The sequence below is a fragment of the Cavia porcellus genome, unplaced genomic scaffold, assembly GCF_034190915.1.
Source record: "Cavia porcellus strain 051 isolate PalLab524CR breed Dunkin Hartley unplaced genomic scaffold, mCavPor4.1 scaffold_31, whole genome shotgun sequence".
In the NCBI taxonomy this organism is placed as follows: Eukaryota; Metazoa; Chordata; class Mammalia; order Rodentia; family Caviidae; genus Cavia; species Cavia porcellus.
In genome coordinates this window covers 14,758,261-14,778,204 of record NW_026947514.1, presented here as the reverse complement: position 1 = coordinate 14,778,204, position 19,944 = coordinate 14,758,261, and the positions used below count along the sequence as shown (strand labels likewise).

Below are 19,944 nucleotides of genomic sequence, written 5' to 3'. Positions count from 1 at the left end.
CTGCATTATTCATAATCAAAACAGTGACAATTCAAATGTCTATCAATTGAAGAATATAATAAAATATGGCATCAACACAATGGAATATGTGACAACAAAAAGGAATGAAGTATTGATAAGATGCTATGACATGGTTGAACCCTAAAAACATGAAGTGAAAAAAGAAATATGCGAAGGCCACATGTATGAATCCATTTATAGAAATGTCTAGAATAAGCAAATCTACAAAGAAAGCATATTAGTAATTTCCAAGACTGGAGGTACAGCAGAATGGAGAAGCATGGGAATTTTTTAGGGCTGATGAAAATGCTTTGAATTAGAGAGCAGTGATGGCTGCAAAATTTCACCTCAACATTAAATAACAAATCTGTGCATTTGAAGTGTGAATTTTATGTAATGTGAATTGTATCTTAATAGTAAAGAAAGTTGATCTCAGGTGTAGTTCAGTATTTATGAAAATATAAACAGATACTGTTTTAAACTAGTATTTCCTTCCAATAACACTTTTTAATTGTATGTATGTGTTTACTTGCTTAAAAAAACAAAGTTGGGCCGGGGATATGACTCACTGGGAGGAAGGGTGGGAAAGAGAGTAACTAATATTACATTCTTTATATTTTTTGAATAAAAGGATTGGAAAATTTCTGAAGTCAGACAGATCTACATTCAAAACAGACTTGTTTTCAGTCTTCTTAGCAAATCATCTCAGTCTTGTTTTCTCATTGCTAAAAGTGACACATAAGTAATAATGTAAGAAAAATATCCCCATACCTGGAAACTGGGGAATAAAACCACAAAGGCCTGCATAGTTTAATGTGATATCTTTATACAGTAGTGCAGAGACATTCAAAGTCACTTGAAGGAAAAAGGATAGGGTAAATGTAGAAACTGCCAGCAGTTGTACCTTTACTCTCTCTCTAGCAATGCAAGAATGTTTCAGTTGCTCCGTATTATCACTAATATGTGGTAGTATTAGTCTTTTCAATTTAAATTGCCCTGATGATTAGTGACATTTCTTTACCTGTTCAATACTTCTGGCCACTTTGAGTTATCTTTATATTTTTGAATTTTGAAATTACTTCACATATTCTTACTCTAAGTCCTTTTTTCCCACTCTATAATTTGCAAATATTTTTAAATATTTATCTTTTAAAATTTCAGTTTCTATTTGTTGCTGGTATGCAGAAGTACAGTTGATTTAGATATGTTTACCTGGTATTTGTGACTGTACTATCTGGCTTTCTAGAGGAAGAGAATCAGTAAGAAATACATGCATAATTATGCAAGGGGAATTATCTGGTAGGCATATAGGATGAAAGGTTGGAGTCTATAATGGCCACCTTTGGGATCAAAGGTGGGGAGTCCACAATGGCTGTCTGCATGCTGGAGAGCCAGATGATACAATAGCTACTAAACTCAAGAAGATGGAAGCCTCAGAATGAGAGAAATGGATGACATACACCAGTCCAAAGTTGAAAGCCTGGAAGCTCTCTACAGAATCGATGGCACAAGTCTGTATTGGAAAGCAAAAGATACTAGCAATGGATGTCCAAAGGTGATGGTAAGACTTCAGCTCTCCTAAAACAAGGACACTTCTTTCTCTTTTTATTCCCTGGGTGGTTTTCTTCCCTCAGTTTGTTGGCCTACATGTCAGTCATCACTGGATGTACCAAGAACTGTGCTTTACTCATCACTGATAGCTCAACTTGAATAGATTAAAAAAAAAAGTACATGATTAACGGTCACAGTGACTTTCCCAAATTCAATTAATCTTAGGGGTTCTGTGTTTCTGTGCATGTGTGTGTAAATACATAGTTCCTTTTTGGTTTTTGTTTTCGAAGGTTACTTGGAATTTTCAGTGAGCAACTATGTTATCTCAGAATTGAAATGAACTGTTTCCTGCTTTCCATTCTGTAAGTTATTTTTATTTGTTATCTTTTATACTGGCTTCAACATCTAGAACAATTTTTTAGTTAGGAGTGGTAAGAGGATACCTTTGTCTTTTTTCCGAAGTTACAAGTATTTCACTATTAAACATTATATTGGCTACACATTTATTAATTTTACTGTTAGGTCAGTGAAGTGGCCTTTCATTTCTAGTATGCCCACTATTTTAAAAACATGAATAGATGTTACATGTATTGAGATTATCATAATTTTTCTTCTTTAGTCAATTAATACAGTGAATTGCAATGATTAAATTTAAATGTTGAATCTGTCTTGTATTCAATGAATCCCACAAATCATGATACATTATCTTGCAGATTTTATTTACTTATAAGCTCATTTTGTTGAGAAGTTTTACATAAAAGTTAATGAAGAACAGTATTGTATAAATTTCCTTTTCTTCTAATGTGTTTGTTTGGATTTTGTATTACAGTAACGCTAGCCTCAGAGTTCTGGAGTAATTACTCTTCTGCCATTTTCTGTAAGAGATTGTGTGGAACTGGTATCATGATGCATGTTTGGGAGATTCATCTATGAAACAATTTAGATCTGGAACTATCCAACATAGGGTTCTTATCATTACATTATCTATTTCTTCTGGGTAAATTTATAGCTCATATCTTTCAATGGAATAGTCCATTTCACCTAAGTTATCAACTTGTAGAGTTGTTTATAGGGGTCCTTTAGTACCATTTCAAAAATTTTAGGTCAACAATGTCACTTCTTTTTTTGTTTTGTTTTGTGTTCTTCTGATTAGTCTCACTTCAATAACATTAATTTAATCAATTGTTTCAAAGAAGAAGCTTTTGAATTTTCTCTATTGTTTTGATATTAGACTCAATTTATTTTCATTATTATTTTATCCTTTTCACTGCATTTGGGTTCAGTTTGCTCTTTAATTATATACCTGATATTTTTTATTCAAATATATGTATTTAATGCTATACATTTTCCTTGAAACACTATTTTAGTGGAATTTCACAATGTTTGACATCTTGTATTTTCACTTTCTTCTACTTCAATATATTTCCTATTTCTCTTCTGTTTTCTTTGTGCTGTTCACTTTCACTTTGAGACACATGGTAGATCAGTTGAATATCACTTGCCTAACATGCATAAGGCTCTGGGTTCAGTCCCAATATTCAATGCCCAGTAGTGCACTAGGTGGAAAAAGAAGACCTTAGAGTGCATCATAGTTATAGAATATTGTAAACCCAAATATCCAATTCAGTCACCCAAGTATTATAATCCTCATAGTTTTCCTCACAATCCAAAAGGTTATATTTGTAATCCTATTGAGACGTTACTGGAATCCCTGCTGGTCAATTCCAATCTACCATCACCAGTGCAATCCACAGCGAGAATCAAAACACAAAAGCGTATTCCAAGTTAACGGCAGCCAAAGGGTCCCTAAGTCCAATCTTTGTGAGAACTTGTGGACAAAGGCCTTGATCCTAGGCCTCTCCAGCCTTTATTATCTTGTGAAGAATGTTGGAGATTACTGAGTAACTTGAGCTGGGTGGCCAGGTGGGTGGCAAGGATAGCATCTCAGTAATTTGCAGAGATAAAGACATGCAGAAGGATCAATTTACATAACCTGAGTAAGGTACATAACCTAAGTAAGGTAGCAGTGGAATTGTTTTGGGGGCTATTACTTCAGTTTGTGATCTGCAAACTCTTGTACAGTCTGATGGCTAGACTTTACACATTAGCACCTCCGCTAGCCTTATTTGCAATTCTCAGAGCCAACTGAAGAGAGAAAGAAATACCCTAGTCATCTTTTTTACATATCAATATAAGGGAATGAGTCTCCAAATATTCAAAGTCACAGTAATTGTTTTGGATTCAAAGGGAGACACTAGAGTTGTCTCCCACAATAGAACATCAGTTGTATGGTTTCAATTCTTTTAAATTTGTAGAATTTTGTTTTAATATATAGCCTATATTAGATATTCAAGTGGCACTTGAAAAGAATGTAATGTATATTCTGCAGTTAATGGGATGATGGTGTTTGCTATGCCATGAGTAAGAAAATCCTTTGTCTCTGACCCAGGAATATCATATCTTTTCCAGTATCCAAGAAACAACAATAAGAAGTCTAGGTCATTAGCTTGTGAGAAAAACACTCCCCATACTTTATTAGGTTGCTGTGGTGATACGGCAAATTATCAGAAATTTAAGATTTTATGACACCACAAATTTATTATTTCAGATATGCAGGGCGAAAATCTGGTTACAATGTGACTCCAGTGGATCCTCCGCTTATCATTTGACAAAGCCAAAAATCAAGGCATCAATATAGCAGCATTTCTTTCTGAAGTCTCTGAAAACGAATCAATTTCCAAATTCATTCAGAATGTTAACTAAACTTAGTTTTTTGTGGATAAACAACCTTGTTTCCCCAACAGGCCTGCCTTATGGAACCTCTTAACATATTCTTTACAGCCTGAGCCACTTCACATTCATGATTGTCTCAAGCCGCCCAACAGGACAGTGAGGTATATACCTTTGGTGGTTCAAGCCAGCAGGAATGCAACATATTCAAATCAGGGCCACCAGGCAGTAAGACATACACAGCCTCCTCATAAACATTACATTCTAACATTATCTACATTTCCCTCCATATTGTCACCTCCATCTTCAAATGAACAATGTCACAATGAGTAATTCTCAAGCTCTGGATCTTTATGATTTCTCTTGCAGCTAAGAAATTCTCTACTTTTACAGGCTTGGATTATTAGATTGGGCCAATATAGATAATTCAAATTATTCTTGGTATCTTAAGGTCTTTAACTAAATTACTGCAAAGTCACTTGTGCTTAAACAGCATAAATTCACCAGTTCTACAGATTAGAGTACAGATATCTTTGGGGCCAATTTGACTACTATGAAGACAGACACTGAGACCACTAGAGTATTCTCTATTCCTATTTTTGTATTCTTGTGATCTAAACATTCTGTTTTCTTTTTTTTTTTTTTAATTTTATTTAAGGAGAAAAAAGAAAAAAAAACAGAAAAAGGGTACAGAAAAAGTTAATACAGAATTTCAGAAAAAGTAAACAGTAGGAAATCACTAGTTAATTACATATTGTCATCTTAGAAATAGTTGAAGTTACAAAATTAAAGCATATAGAGGGGATTTTCAAACAGTGAGACTGCAAACAGTTTTGTTCAATGATCCAACAAAACTCAGTAATATGGTTATCTATCTTATACACTTAAATATATATGCAGTTATATCTTTTAGAGAACTTTCTTTTCCTTTTTTTTGTACAATGACAATTACACATTTTGGGTTTTATTACTCCCACAGTTCTTACTACTTTTTTTTTTTTTAAGAAAGTAAAACCAAATGTGACATACCAGGACAGAGTCAGTCAAATCAAAAGGATGGACATAGTACATATTGTAAAAACAAAATACAAGGTGATCAACAATGGTTACCATAATGCCTCTTGTTATCTTAAAAAGAACTGCCTATATCATCAGTTATGATAAAATTGTACAAAACAGTAAAGAATAAGACCAATAAAACCAAAACATTGGAGACATTAGAGGACTTCTCAAAAGAAGATAACAGTCAACCAGAATGGGTGTCACAATGAATCTTATTGTCTTCATAGTTGTTGCCTATACTTTCAAACTTGGTACTATCAAGCATAACAGAATAGAGGAAAATCAGTCAAAAGAAGATGGTGAGAGCAATACAAAGTTTCAAATCAAGTTAATAGGCAATCAAAGTGGGTTACTATAATATATCCTGCTATTTTTTATTTTTCCCTTAATTAAAAGGATTAAAAATGAAAAAGTACATAATAAAAAGGAGATTGAGATAAAAAAGAGGTCATAACAACAAAACAGCACAGGTCAAAACATAGCCATTTAAGCAAAATAGTGTTTCACCACAAGATAATCTCAACATAATAGTAGTTACCATAGTGTTTCTTCCCTTAAAATCTTTGGGTATAACTTTGTATACTGCAGCATCAAACATATCAAGACAATGTAAAACCATTCAAGAGAATGACAGTATTACAGGGTATTTAGAACCAACTAACAGAAAATGAACAATGGTTTCTGTATAATCTCCTTGTCTATAAAAGTTTTTGTTTATATTATCACATATAATAAAATCCAATAAAATACAACACGTTAAAACCAATGGAGACAGAAGCACAAAAGCTTGATGGGACTTCAAACCAAGAGGATATTAAATCAGCACTACCTATTATGATGTTTTGTTTTCTCCAAAATGGCTGTTCCTACCATCCAACCTTCTCTACCTCATTTCTATTGAGCTCTTTTTCTGTCATTAGTTGTCAATTTGTCCTCTTCATTTCGCTTTCTGCTCCATTCATTGTGGTCGCTCTGCCACTGTTTCTGGAATCTTGGTATTTTTCATTTTTAGAATATCCTGCAGTAATCTCTGTAGAGTTGAACTGGTGGTTGCAAATTCCCCTAGTTCCTCTTTATCCTGGAAGCACCTTGTTTTTCCACCAATTTCTAGGGACAGTTGTGCAGGATATATCAATCTTGGCTGGAGGTTATTTCAAAGCTTGAATTATTTCCCCCCACACTCTTCGTGATTTGATGGTTTGTGCCGAGAAGTCTGCTGTAATTCTGATGAGGGTTCCCTTGTAAGTGATCTGTTTCTTGTCTTATACAGCTTTTAATATTCTGTTCTTATATTGGATTTCTGGAATTTTGATTATTATATGTCTGGGTGTAGCTCTGTTTGGGTTATAGGTGGCTGGGGTCCTGTATGTCTCATACATCTGAGTATCTTAACCTTTTGCTAAATTTGGGAAATTCTCCTGAATTATTTCTGCGAATAGCTTTTGTAGTCCATTTGTTTGAGTCCCTAGTTCTTCTTTTATGTTCTTAATTCTTACGTTATAGATCCTCTTATCATCTTCTAGTCTTTGTATTATTGCTGTTTGTTTTCTTGTTATTTTTAAGAAGTTTTTCATTTCATGGTCCCACCTTACAAATCTGTCCTCCAGTTCTGATAATCTATTCTTAGTTTCTTTCAAGCTATTATGCCAGCTTTAGAGTTTTTAGAGTTTTTAGTTTCCTGGTAATGTCTGTGAACCTGCTTCACGTATTCTATGTTTTCTCTATTTTCTCCATCAAACAATTCTCCCCTTTTTTTCTGTTCTTCCATTCCACCATCTGTTTTTTCTTGGGCGGTGCTTAGCAATTTCTCTAACTATTCTACTTATTTCTTGCTTTATTTCATTAAATACTTCATTTTTGAACTCGTGTATGAGGCTCCGGAGATACCGCTTTATATCTATAGGTGCCATGTCTGATATTGCATGTTTTCTGTCTTTATTCTCTTTTGCATTTACCTTTCCTGGATCAGTGTTCTCAGGATTGGGGACTGAGGACCCTTTCTTGTTGCTCCCTTTTTCCATACTTTTTGTTCCTTCCATACAAGCGTATGTAGGAGGCCCAGTTTTTTTTTTTTCCTCTTTGTCTGTTACAGTTTGTTTGAATTCGTGGGCTAGGTCTTCCCGCCCACTGCAGTGTACTAAGGAGACACAGACCTGGGCAGCCTCTGCTGGGCCCGCCCCTCCAAGTCAACCTACTGAATGCTTTACTGCTAGGGTGCACCGCCAGGCGCAGGGACTTGATTTGGGCTAGCCTACTGGATCTTAGTCCGCAGTGTCACCAGGCCAAGCGCTCCCCACCACTCCTGCTTGAGAGGGGAACATGCGACTAAAGTCACTGCAGGGCCCTCTTCTGGCTAGTCTGCTTGTTCCCAGAATGTCCTCTGTTGGAGTCTCCTAGTCTATGAAAGGGTCCCCATTTCTCGCACTCACTGCAGGTCGATGCAGGGCTCCCTGCTACTCCTGCTCTCAATGCCATTTGGTTCGCCGATTCTAGCTCTCAGAGCTTTCGTGCGTCTCTCTCCCTGCCGTGCGGATTGGGACGCAGTAGCGGCAGCAGGAAATTCAAATCACGGCTTCCAATGGCATGGGATCCAGCTTCCACAATGAGATTTTATCTGTTCCTGTTATAGCATCAGGATTGCATTTTCAGTTGGTTTATCTCAGTTTAGATCGTTCCTGGGTCAGCAGGGTACATCTCCCCTCACGTAGGACTTCTCACACGGCACCACTCCTGGATTCTAAACTGATAATCTCAGAGAGTCTCCATGGCTGCTGTTATTTGTCCACCATGTTCTCCCAGAAGTTTAAACATTCTGTTTTCATATAGCTATCTCTTTGCTAAGAACATCTAGCATTTGATTAGTCTGAAGAACATTCTCCTTCATTTCATGGCATATAGTTAAAATTGCTTTAAATTCTTTGCTAAATCCAATATGAAGTCATCTTGGGACTGAAAATTACTGTTGTTTCTAAGTTGTTGAGATTTTCCTAACTTGTTACATGCTAATTTTAGGTTTTATCCTGGTCATTTTGAATACCATGAACTATGGATTTATTATTACAGAGCCGGCCAAAAAAATGTAGTCACTCTTCAGGAAAAGTAAAATAGTATGACTTCTTTGCAACATATGGTGTTTCACTCACAGATGAGATCCTAAAGGATGTTGTGTATCACAGAAAACTGACCACACTGCTTCCTTAGGGAAGAAATTGAAAATGCATGTGCTGCAATTTCAATGACCAAGGTTACTCAGGCAGCAGAAGAACATCATATTACTAAATGTCTGGAAACTAATAGCCGTCACTTTGAACATCTCTTGTAATCGTAGAGACCAAAAGTTAATTTGTATTAATCTCATGATGCCTCAATAAATTTAGTATTAAAATATTCATATGACTTTTTCTTTTCCTGACATGTTCTAGAGAACCAGGTATGATTGTGCATATATATATAATCCCATCATTTGGGAGGTTAAGGAGAGAGAACAGGGAATTCAAGGTCATCCTGGGTTATAGTGATTTCAAGGCTTACCTGAAATAAAGTGAGACCCTGTCTCCAAAAAAAGAAAAATCTGGATAATGTTGATATTTTTGTACACCTGGCTGGTTGGCTGTTTTAGTGGGCAAATAATGGAATCAGGCTTAGCACACATGTCCAAAGCCTCCTTATATAGTTCTAATGTTAAGTTTTCAAATCCTTTTCAATACTATCCACACGTATACATCACAGAGGCAAATCTGAAACCTGGATGACTGCAGTTCTCAAAGCCTTTGGCATGCTGTTTCAGGCAGTTCCAGGAATGTGCAGCTTACGAGTAAGTCAGAGACATCAAATATAGCCTCATGAGAGCCTCTTCTTAAGCACTCTAGTTCCCAAGGGAACATTTTCATTGTACTATAGCTAGAAGTCCAGGATATGGGCTTCTATACACTATTACGCACTTTCCACAAGGGAATGCAGCTCTGGGCAAAAAAGCATTTTGACTTTTTAAATTGGTTGTTAGTTGCTGAACAACTGCATCACAAGAGTTCTTCAAACATTCTAGGTACAATTCATTTCAGTACATGTTTTGCATAGGGGTCTCCCAGTTTACAGACTGTGTTTTCATTTTCATGATGGTATCTTTGAAGATAATTTAATTTTTTAGTATGTTTTACTTTTGATTAATTTTAGACTTTAAAAATGTTACAGGATATAATACAATTTTTTTCATTTTTTTCTTTTGATAATGGGTCTCTGTTTCATAGCCTCATCTCCAACTTGCAAACTCAAGTGATTCTCCTGACCCAGCCTTTTCAGTAGCTGGGACCACAGGCATACACAACCAACACGATGACTCAGTTTTTACATCTCTCATCTCATTTCCTCCAGTGAACCACTCCCTCCTCCACAGCTGGCCACCTTTTCTTTTACCCTTCCCCTCTTCTCCTCTTCCTTGCCCTCCCCTCCCCTCTCTTTCCTTTCACGAACCAGAGTACTAAGTGGAATCTCTAAGGACAAGATTAAAGCCTGCAGGGGCATACAGTGAATGGAACAGCATAACCTCTTTCATGACCAGCGGCTAGAGGGACACAGGAACTTAAATAGCTTTGTGCTGTGGGACTAAGCAGCCTGGGCTGTCTCCATGCCAGTGGCAGGAGCAGAACGGCACCCCACAGCAACCCACCCCAACTTGCCTCATGTTGTGGTTTGTGTCTAGATATCCTCTCAAAGCTTCATGCAGTCATGGGGGTGGGCTTCTAGAATTTATGACTGATTCATGGTCCAATTCTGGGATTATGGATGTGAGTGATACTCCCACCCTAGGGTGGTATGGCCTACATACAATACAAGGGACAGAATGAGTCTTCTCTCCATGCTCCTCCCTTTTTGCTCATGTTGCCTTTGCTGTCTTCCACCACCATGAACTGTTGCTCCTCTGCCACACCACCCTGTCTTGGGACCAGCTGATTATGGACTGAAACCTCCACAAACTATCACCTAAATAAACCTTTCCTTACTTAAATTTGAGTGTTGGGTATTTTGTCTCAGCAAAGAGAAAAGTAACCAAGACACCTAGTAATAAAAGGTTACAGATGATAATGCAGTCGATTGCAGTGGCAGCACAGGCATTGGTGAAAGCATAGAGTAGAACAGCATGACTCCCCTGCCACTCTTCTGCCAGTAGTGTGAGAGACTTAAGAAGCACTGCACTTGGCACAGCAATGAGTAAGAGGTTACCACTCCCACCTCAGGAAAGAAGTAGAACTGAGCAGCCTTGGTTGGCACAGCACCCCCACTCTACCCTGCAACAGATGAAATTAAAGAAGAAATTAAACAGTATCTACAATTAAATGAAAATGCTGGTACAACATACTGGAACTTATGAGAAGCAATGAAAGCAGTCCTAAGAGGGAAATTCATAGTGGTGAATTCTTGTATCAGGAAAACAGAATGAGCTCAAATAAATAACCTAATGTTGCACCCCAAGCTTCCAGAAAAAGAAGAATAAGCCCAAAACCCATCCAAGGGAGGAAATTATAAAGATCAGAGCAGAAATTAGTGCAATCGAGACTAGAAAAACAATATGAAGAATCAATAGATCAAAGAGTTGGCTCTTTGAAAGGTTAAATGAAATCAATAAATTCTTAACCAACCTTAATCAAAAAAAAGGAAAGAAAAGATTCAAATTCATGCAATTAGGAATGAAAAGGGTGAAATTGATATGGATCCTGTGGAAATTCAGAAGATCATCAATATCTACTTGGAGAATCTTTAGTAAGATGAAAAACACACATGAAATGGTCAGATTTTTAGAAACATATAAATTACCAAAGTTGAATAAAAAGATACAAAAATTCTAAATAACCCAGGATCAATAAATGAAATTAAAAATGTAATTAAAAACTTACTAACAAAGAAAAGCTCAGGTCCTGACAGATTCACGCTGAATTCTACAACAAATTTAGAGAAGATCTAATGTGATTACTTCTGAAACGCTAAAGAAATTTAATGGGAAACAACTGATACACCCTAACTTATTACTAGAAGCAAGTACTACCCAACTACCAAAATCCGAGTAAGGTCCAACCAAAAAAGAGAAGTATAGGTCAATCTTTCTAATGAATATAGATGCAAAAATCCTCAATAAGATACTAGCAAACAGAATGCAACAAATCATCAGGAGTACTGTACACCATGACCAAGTGGGATTCATCCCATGAATACGGAGATGGTTCAACATATACAAATCAATAAACACAATACACCACATTACCAGAGAAAAAGACAAAAAAAAATCACACAATCATCTCTATAAATACAGAAGTTTTTGACAGTGTCCAATATCCTTTCATGATAAGCTCTACAGAAAAGTGAAATAGATGGTCTTTATCTCAATCTGATAAAAAGCCATCTATTAGAACCAACAACCAAAATTATACTAAATGGTCAAAAACTGAAAGCTTTCACTCCAAAATCAGGAACAAGACAAGGATGCCCATTGTCACCACTCCTATTCAGTATAGTTCTAGAAACATTAGCCAGAGCAATTAGACGAGAGAAAAGAAAATAAAAGGAATGAGGATAGGAAAGGAAGAAGTTAAATTATCATTATTTGCAGGTGACATGACACTCTACATAGAAGATCCCAAAAACTCCACCAAAAGACTTCTAGATTCAACAACCAAATTCAGTCATTGTAATAGATTGGTAACTGGTGGTCAATTTAAACACCAGCTGAACTGGATCAGGGTGGTGCTAAGCATGGATGTACCACTGAGGATGGCTGCCAGCATAAAAGCTTAGAGAAGAACTGTAGCCTTGTGGGTTCTCCTAAGTGGTGGTGTTGTTTGGAGCTACTGGTTCTCCTAGAGGAGCTTATCATGCTGGCTCCCCTGACATGATTATCACTAGAGGAGCTCAGGACGTTGTTGCTGAGAATCGCTGTGGTTAACTTTGGGGAGCTTTGGTCCTTATTTTGAACATTGCTTTCTGCCTCTGGAGGGGAAGGTGTAATGCTGTTCAATCTCTAGGAGAAGTCTGTCATGCTGGCTTCCTAATATATAGTTGGCTGTTCTCATCATTGGAGGAGCTGAGGATGGCTGTGGTACTTTTGGGGGGAACCCTGGTTTTTACTTTGGGCATTGATTCATGGCTCCAGGGTAGAACATTAACCTAGTAGTACAGATCCTTCACCCTGCTGGCACAGACTTTGCAGCTTCCACTGTTGACCTTTGGGCCTTCCTAGTGCAGATCCATACGATAGACTTGTGTGGGTTATTGTTGTGGGCTCTGGATTTTCAGCAGAACTCATGCAGGTTTTTGCCATGGAATCCAGGCCCTCAGCTGGATTTTCTAGGCCTTTAGTGTTGTGGACATATTTCCTGCACTCACTTTGTATCTAACTCTTGGGTGATCATTGTAAATAATACTATAAATTATGTGTCCTATATGTAATTGTTCTCCTTGTAACCCCTGACTACAACAGTCATGTAACTGGGTATAAAATCAGCACTCAAAAACCAGTAACATTACTAAACACAAATAACAAACCCACTGAGGGAGAAATTAGGGAAACACTATTCACAACAGCATTAAGAAAAGAAATATTTAGAAATCAATCTAACAATGAAAGTAAAACATCTCTACATTGAAAACTACAGTACACTGAAAAAGGGGATCAAAAAGGATAACAGAAAATGAAAAGATATCTCTTGCTCTTAGGGAGGAAGAATCAATGTAGTGAAATGGCCATAATCCTAAAATTGTTACACAGACTTAATGCAATCTCAATCAAATACCATTAACATATCTCAAAGAACTAGAGACAAAAATCCTAAAATTTGTTTGGAATTAAGAGACCAAGAATAGCATGGGCAACAAAGGCAAGGGAGGAGACATCACAATCTCTGACTTTAAATTATAATACAAAGCTACTGTGGTAAAATCAGCATGGTACTGGCCAGAAAACAAACAAACAAAAAAACACCAGACTCGAGGATCAGTAGAACAGATTAGAAGACACAGAAACAACTCCAAACACACTCAGCTATCTTATCTTTGACAAAGGGGCCAAACACATTGGAAGAAAGAGAGCCTCTTTAATAAATGGTGCTGGAAAAATTGGCTTTCCACATGCTGAAGACTAAAACCAGACTCATGTCTGTCATCACGTACTAAACTAAAATCAAAATGGATCAAAGAGCTGAACATTAAAACAGAAACACTAAATCTACTAGAAGACAAGGTAAGGAGAAATTTTGAAGACATAAGGGTAGGTAGAGACATCATGAACAAAACCCAGATTGCATAAGAAGTACTTTGAAGAATCAACAACTGTGATCTCATCTTAAAAAGCTTTTTTTTTTTTGCACATCAAAAGAAATCACCAACAGAGTGAAAAGAATGGCAAACATTTTAGCCAACTATCCCTTAGACAAAGAATTTATATCCAGAACATTTAAAGAATTGAAAAAAATCACTCCCCCAATTTAAAGACCCAATCCAAAACTGGGCATCTGAGATGAACATACAATCCTCGGATGAAGAAATACAAATAGCAAATAAATATATGAAAAAATGTTCAACAGCATTGGTCATTTGAGAAACACATATTAAAACAACAGTGAGATTTCATCTCACTCCAGAAATAATGGCTAACATCAAGAAATTAATCAGGGGCTAGAGATTTAGCTCAGTGGTTCAAGCACTTGCCTGGCAAGCATGAGGTAATGAGTCCTGATCCCCAGTACAAAAAAAAAGGAGAAGGAGAAGGAGAGGAGCAGGAAGAAGTAGGAAAAGGAGAAGACGAAGGAAAAGTAGGAGAAGAAGGAGGAGAAGCAGGAAAGGAAGAAGAAAAAGAATAAGAAAAGGAGGAGGAAGAAGGAGAAGGAGAAGAAGAGGAAGAAGAGCAGGAGGAGGAGGAAGGAGAAGGAGGAAAAAAGAAGAGAACAAAAAGAATGAAGAGGAGAAGGAGGAAGAATATAAAAAATGCTGTTGGGGCTATGGAGAAAAAGGAACCCTTCTCCATTGTTTGTGGGAGTGTAGACTGGTAAAACCACTGTGAAAATCAGTGTGGAGATTCCTCAAAACACTAGGACTAGGGATCCCATTTGACCCAGGTATTCCCCATCTTGTTATTTTTCCTAAAGAATTAAAAGCATCATGCCTGGCAAGGTCATGAATTCAATTCTCAGCACAAAAAGACCCTGTGTTCAGCATCTAGTTAAAAACAAAAAGCATCATATCACAGCGATATATGCACACCTATGTTTATAGTGGCATAGTTTGTATTAGATCTTGGAAATAACCCAAATGCCCATCAACTGATGAATGTAAAGATTTGGTTTTTTTTTATATAATGTACTACTCTGCCACAAAGAAAGATAAATTTGAGACATTTATTGCTAAATGGATGGATGTTAAGACCATATTCTTAAGTGAAATAAATTGGGCACATGTGTAAATACTGCACTGACTCACTGATGTGAGAAACTGAAAGTGTAACTAAGAATCAAACTGTATGAAATATGATGAAATGGGAAGATATTGTTCAAAAGGGAAGGGGAACTAGGGAGGGAGCCAGGGGGAAGGGAGGTAGGGAAAAGAAAAAATAAGAAAAGAAGGATAAAATGGAAACAAAGCTTTGTAAATGAGAGAAAGAAGAGTTGGAAAAATGGGGAGGGGAATGAGAGGAAGAAAAAAGACAAATCAAGATATATTATGCACAGGTACAAATTATCTATGATGAATGTGATTATTGCATATACCAATAAAGTTAATTGAAATTAAAAAAATAAATTACATTCAAAAAAACCCAAAAAAGCAGAATAAGCAACAAGGGGATAAAGGACTTAAGAACAAATTCTAGCAGCAAAGTAATTTCAACAAGACTTCTCTGGAGGTAGCATTTTGTAATTTTACACCACAATGTCACAACCAAGATACCAACAACAACCAAACCCCTCATTTCTCATCAACACATCCCCACTGCACATTCTATAATCTTGAAAATTACTAATATATTCTCTATTTCTTAGGGATTGGCTTTTTTTGATGTGTGTCTTCTATGTGTGCTGGAAACTTAACCAAGGGCCTTATACATGCTAACATATATTCTACCTTAAGCAATATCCCTGGCCCCAGAATTGGCATCTTTCTCACTCAGCATGATTTCCTTGAGATTCATCTAAGTCATTATGTATATAAACAGTTTATTCCTTGTTATTGTTGAATAGTATTACCTGGTATATATGTAACAATTAATTTAACCATCCATTCATTTGTAGATATTTAGGTTGTTTCCATTTGAGGCCATTATGAATAAAAATACTGTTCACATTAAAATCTGTTTATTTGTTTTTTTTGTTTGGTTTGGTAAGTTTTCATTTCTCTGAGATAAATGCTTAAGAGTGTAAATGCTACATTGGTGGAAGTTGTATGCTTAGGGATTTTTAAAAACTATTATATGGCTTGTGCCTAGATGTCTTGCCCAAAGCCTCATTAGTCATAGGTGGATTTTTTCAGAGGTGGCTGGATCTAGATTGTGTAATTCTGGGATCAATTCATGGTGCAATGCTAGGCTCAAGGGCTCTAGGATTAAGGGTGGGAATTCTACCCACCCTAAATAGCCTGGATGAGACATACGGGTTAGAAAGAGCTGTGGTTGTCCCTTGTTGCTTTTGTTACCTTTTGGCTGCCATCAACTGTTTCTCTTCTGTGATGCCTGTCTGTTGTGCCACCTTGGCAAGGAACCAGTTGATTATGGACTGAAACCTCTACAAACTGTGAGCTAAATAAATCTTTACTCTTTAACTCTGGGTGCTGTGTTGTTTCAGCAATGAAAGAAAAATAATTAAGACACCTTCCAGACATCTCCAGACTGGCTGTATAATTTTATATTCCCACCAGCAATATAGGAGCAACTTAATTTTCTGTATCTTCCCAGCAGTTAGTGTTGTCAACCACATTTTATTTTAGCCACTGTAATAGGATAGTGATACCTTACTGTAGTTTTTAAAATTAAGTTTGTTGGTACAGTTTACATATACATAATGATTATATTCATCAAAAGGAATTCGTACATAATGAATGCTACCTCTAAAGGAAATTAGGCAAAAAGGTACAAATTAGTCTATATTATATCATACAACCATATGTAAATCTATATCTCAAAAGAAAAATGTTAATTAAAAATATAATGGGAATTATGATATCAAAAAAATTCAACAAGAGAGAAATTCCACCCTGACAGTAAAACTGATGAATCAGCATCCAAGAAACCCAAATGGGATGTCTTCAAAAATAAGAAATAAAGTAGAGCAGGCAGCTCTGTGACAAAACCAACTATGACACTGCTGTTGGAACAAAATAGATTTGGAAGATTTAAGAAGAAAAGACTGTGACAAAGAAAAAAGTGAAGTTGATGAGTAACTTGCAGTTGATGCAAGGGAAAATTAAAAACTTGCATTTGCACACGATTCCATTTCCATGATCCAGTATTATATTCAGTACCGCAATGAAGAATACAAAGCAAGATTCTGAAGAACTGCAATTCTTGGTTGAGTTAGCAATAATTCAATAATTTGGTTGCAATAATTTGTTTGAGTTATGTAAAGCCAAATATTCTAGAAATATTAAGAGATTTCTCATGTATGGAATTAAAACACAGATTGTAAAGATAATCAAAAGTTTTAAAGGCCATGTGAGGAAGATGTTGTAGCATGCCGAAGCCTTGATCATAATGGAGTATGCATACAATGAAAAAGCCATTTAGAGCAAAACATGCTGACTGAGGAGCTCTATGAGAACACATTTCAGCCATATAAGACTATAGAACATCCAACTCTGACAAGGTTGGAGGCACAGCCAGAAAAATCGGGGTTTATTATAGATGAAATGAAATGGATTCTAATTCCAATGGCTCAAAAGGATGCTGTGATTAAGCATTCATTAGTTTGTAAAGTATTTTTGGATTTTTTTAACCTATGTAACTCCCAAAATTAAGGTTAGAACTGGTTGAACTCATCATTGAAACAACTGTGTAAGTGGGGCACACACATGACGGCGCAGAGTAGCCACACAATGCTTGTGACCTGGCATGCTCAAGGACAGAAAAGTAATTGTGAAAAATGAAGATTTAGGTTGAAAAAGTGGCTAATGGCCAGTAGTCTCACTTGGTTTTACTGGTACCATTTGATTGTATTGATATTAAGCTTGTGAAACAGATAATCACATCAGAAATTATCAGTTTCTTGTCTGATATAGTAAATAACAAATACAGAAGGTCTTATTTTTATTGAGTTCCAGGGATCCGATGCATATGGTAAGAGAAATCACTGACATTCTGTGAAAAGGAGATGAAAATGCACACAGTAAGAAAGATATGAAGATCCATCATGAGCTCTTAGAATCTATTTCTCCAGCTTTGTTAAACTACCTACAAAGAAATGCCCAAGAGATGGTGCTAGATAAGTCTGCATGTGTGCTGGTGTCTGACATTCTGGATTCTGACAATGGAGACATTCACCCTGCCATGAATGCCATTGCCAGCCTGGTGGCAGCAGAACTACACCTTGATGGCAAGGATGGAAAGCTTCATGTTGCAGAACATCCTGTGGGGCATCTAGTTTTGAAGTGGTTAATAGAACAAAATAAAAAGATGCAAGAAAATGGAAGAGAAGGCTGTTTTGCAAAAACACTCAGAATATGTTGGTATGAAGAACATCAAATTCTGGGCTGGTGTAAGTCAGGGTGCTATTATTCTTTCCAGACTTCTATTGAATACTAAGAAGTTGCAAATAAAGTCAAAGCTGGACTGAAAAGCCTGATCCCCTCATTAGAAAACATCAAAAACACTATCAAAGGAATAGAAACTCTACTTGAAAATCTGAGGGCATAGGCAGAAGCAGTTAGGAACAGAATGGAATCATTTTTCCCATTGTCTTTTGTTTTCTCATTGCAGAAAAGAAGAGCAAGGTCGACCTCAAGTTAATTTGGGAATCTGTACAAGTTTCCTTTTTTTCATAAGAATCTATTCATAAAAAATTGTTTCTAAAAATCAAGTTAACATATACTTATGTTTTCCAATAAAAAATTTATAAAGATAAGTAGCAAAAAAAAAAAATAGGTAGTCAACCAGGTTGGGTCCACAGTCTCTTGTTCGTGGGTTAAAATTCAGTATTATCATTATTTACTTTATAGCTCAAGTTGTTCCATTTTGTCTTATAGGAGACTTTTGAGATTGGTTTTGATAATATTTCCACATGCTAACCCTCTGTTTTTAAGAACTTACTTTCTCTCTTGCACTATAATATATTCTAGCTTTTTTTGCTAGTGCAGGCCTATAACCAACCAGTGCCTTTTATTAAAAGACAACTACTTCCTTTTATTAAAAAATGGTGTTTACTGAGCAAGATCTAGGAACTAAATGTGATCATTGCTACTTCAGTGTTACTGCTCATAAGCTGTCTCAGCAGATGAAGCCAGGAAAAATATGTAGGCATACTAACCCACGTATACATTCTGTACTCTATACCCGGATATATTCCCCATTTGTATATTCAAAAAAACACAAGCTCATATAAATATCTCTGGTTTTAATATAAAACCACAGATTCACTTAAAACTCTTGTTTTATTATTTGTAACTTTTTACTCTAAGAGTGAGAAACGAGGTTCTCATCATGTAGTCTTATTTTACTTATTTTAGTATGCCAAGACATTTTATAATTGCTAGACTTATGAGAAATAATCTTACTAACTAGACAGGTGCATTATGTACAACGCTTTTTGTCTTTACCTTTACATTACCTAGTTAAAATACTCCTTTTCAGTTATTTTGGTTTGTTGCTTCCTGCAAAGCCTAGCAGCAGAGAAGAAAGAGAGCTTATGAAATTGCAGATGGAATTTGTTTTTCATTTTTTATTTATAGTTATTTTTACAGTTTTGGGATTCTCTAAGACATATTAAAGCTATGGCTTCATGAAGTGATTTTTTTTTATTTTCCCAGGAAGAAACCCAGAGAAAATATATATTCAACACTGTTTTTAGTTACTAGAAGTCTGAAAAGTTATTTTAATAAGGTTCAGTTTATAATTTGTTTTTATAATTCATACTTGTGTTCTATTTTCTATACTTTTTCTAAAATGTTTTATGATTTTAGCTTTCACATTTAAGAACTATGACATAATTTGAGTTAAATTTTATATAATGTGAAGTTACAGGATGGGGCTCATTTTTTCCCCTACACTGCATATTCAGCTTGGGGGGGAATGTTCAAAAACATTATTTTTTAAGGAAGACTACCTTTTAAACATGTTTTATATGCTTGCAGGGGTCACGCAATACACAACAAAAATACAATAGGTGAATGTGAGAATTTCTAGAGCAGGCAAAAAACAGCAGGATCTAGTGCACGAGTGGAAGAATTTATACACAATAGGAGATGGATGTGTTGTTCGCATGTGTAGGTGGAATCTGAAATTTCTCTTGTAATAGCTTTAATTTTCTTACTGGGAACAAAAACATGAGTGTTTTTTAAGTATCTTTAAGGTCGATTTAATATAGTTAAGCTCTATTCACATAGGGCCTAATATACTGCTGAACATATAATTGAACTCAA

The 19,944-nt window shown here is 36.1% G+C and overlaps 1 protein-coding gene and 1 pseudogene across 13 annotated transcripts in view; one reads left to right on the top strand and one right to left on the bottom strand.

The window, feature by feature from the left end:
- Positions 1-19,944, bottom strand: part of Eml5 (EMAP like 5) — a 205,438-nt gene that overhangs the window by 150,341 nt on the left and 35,153 nt on the right. The window lies entirely within an intron of this gene.
- On the top strand, positions 1,448-18,223 carry LOC106028183 (pumilio homolog 3-like; annotated as a pseudogene).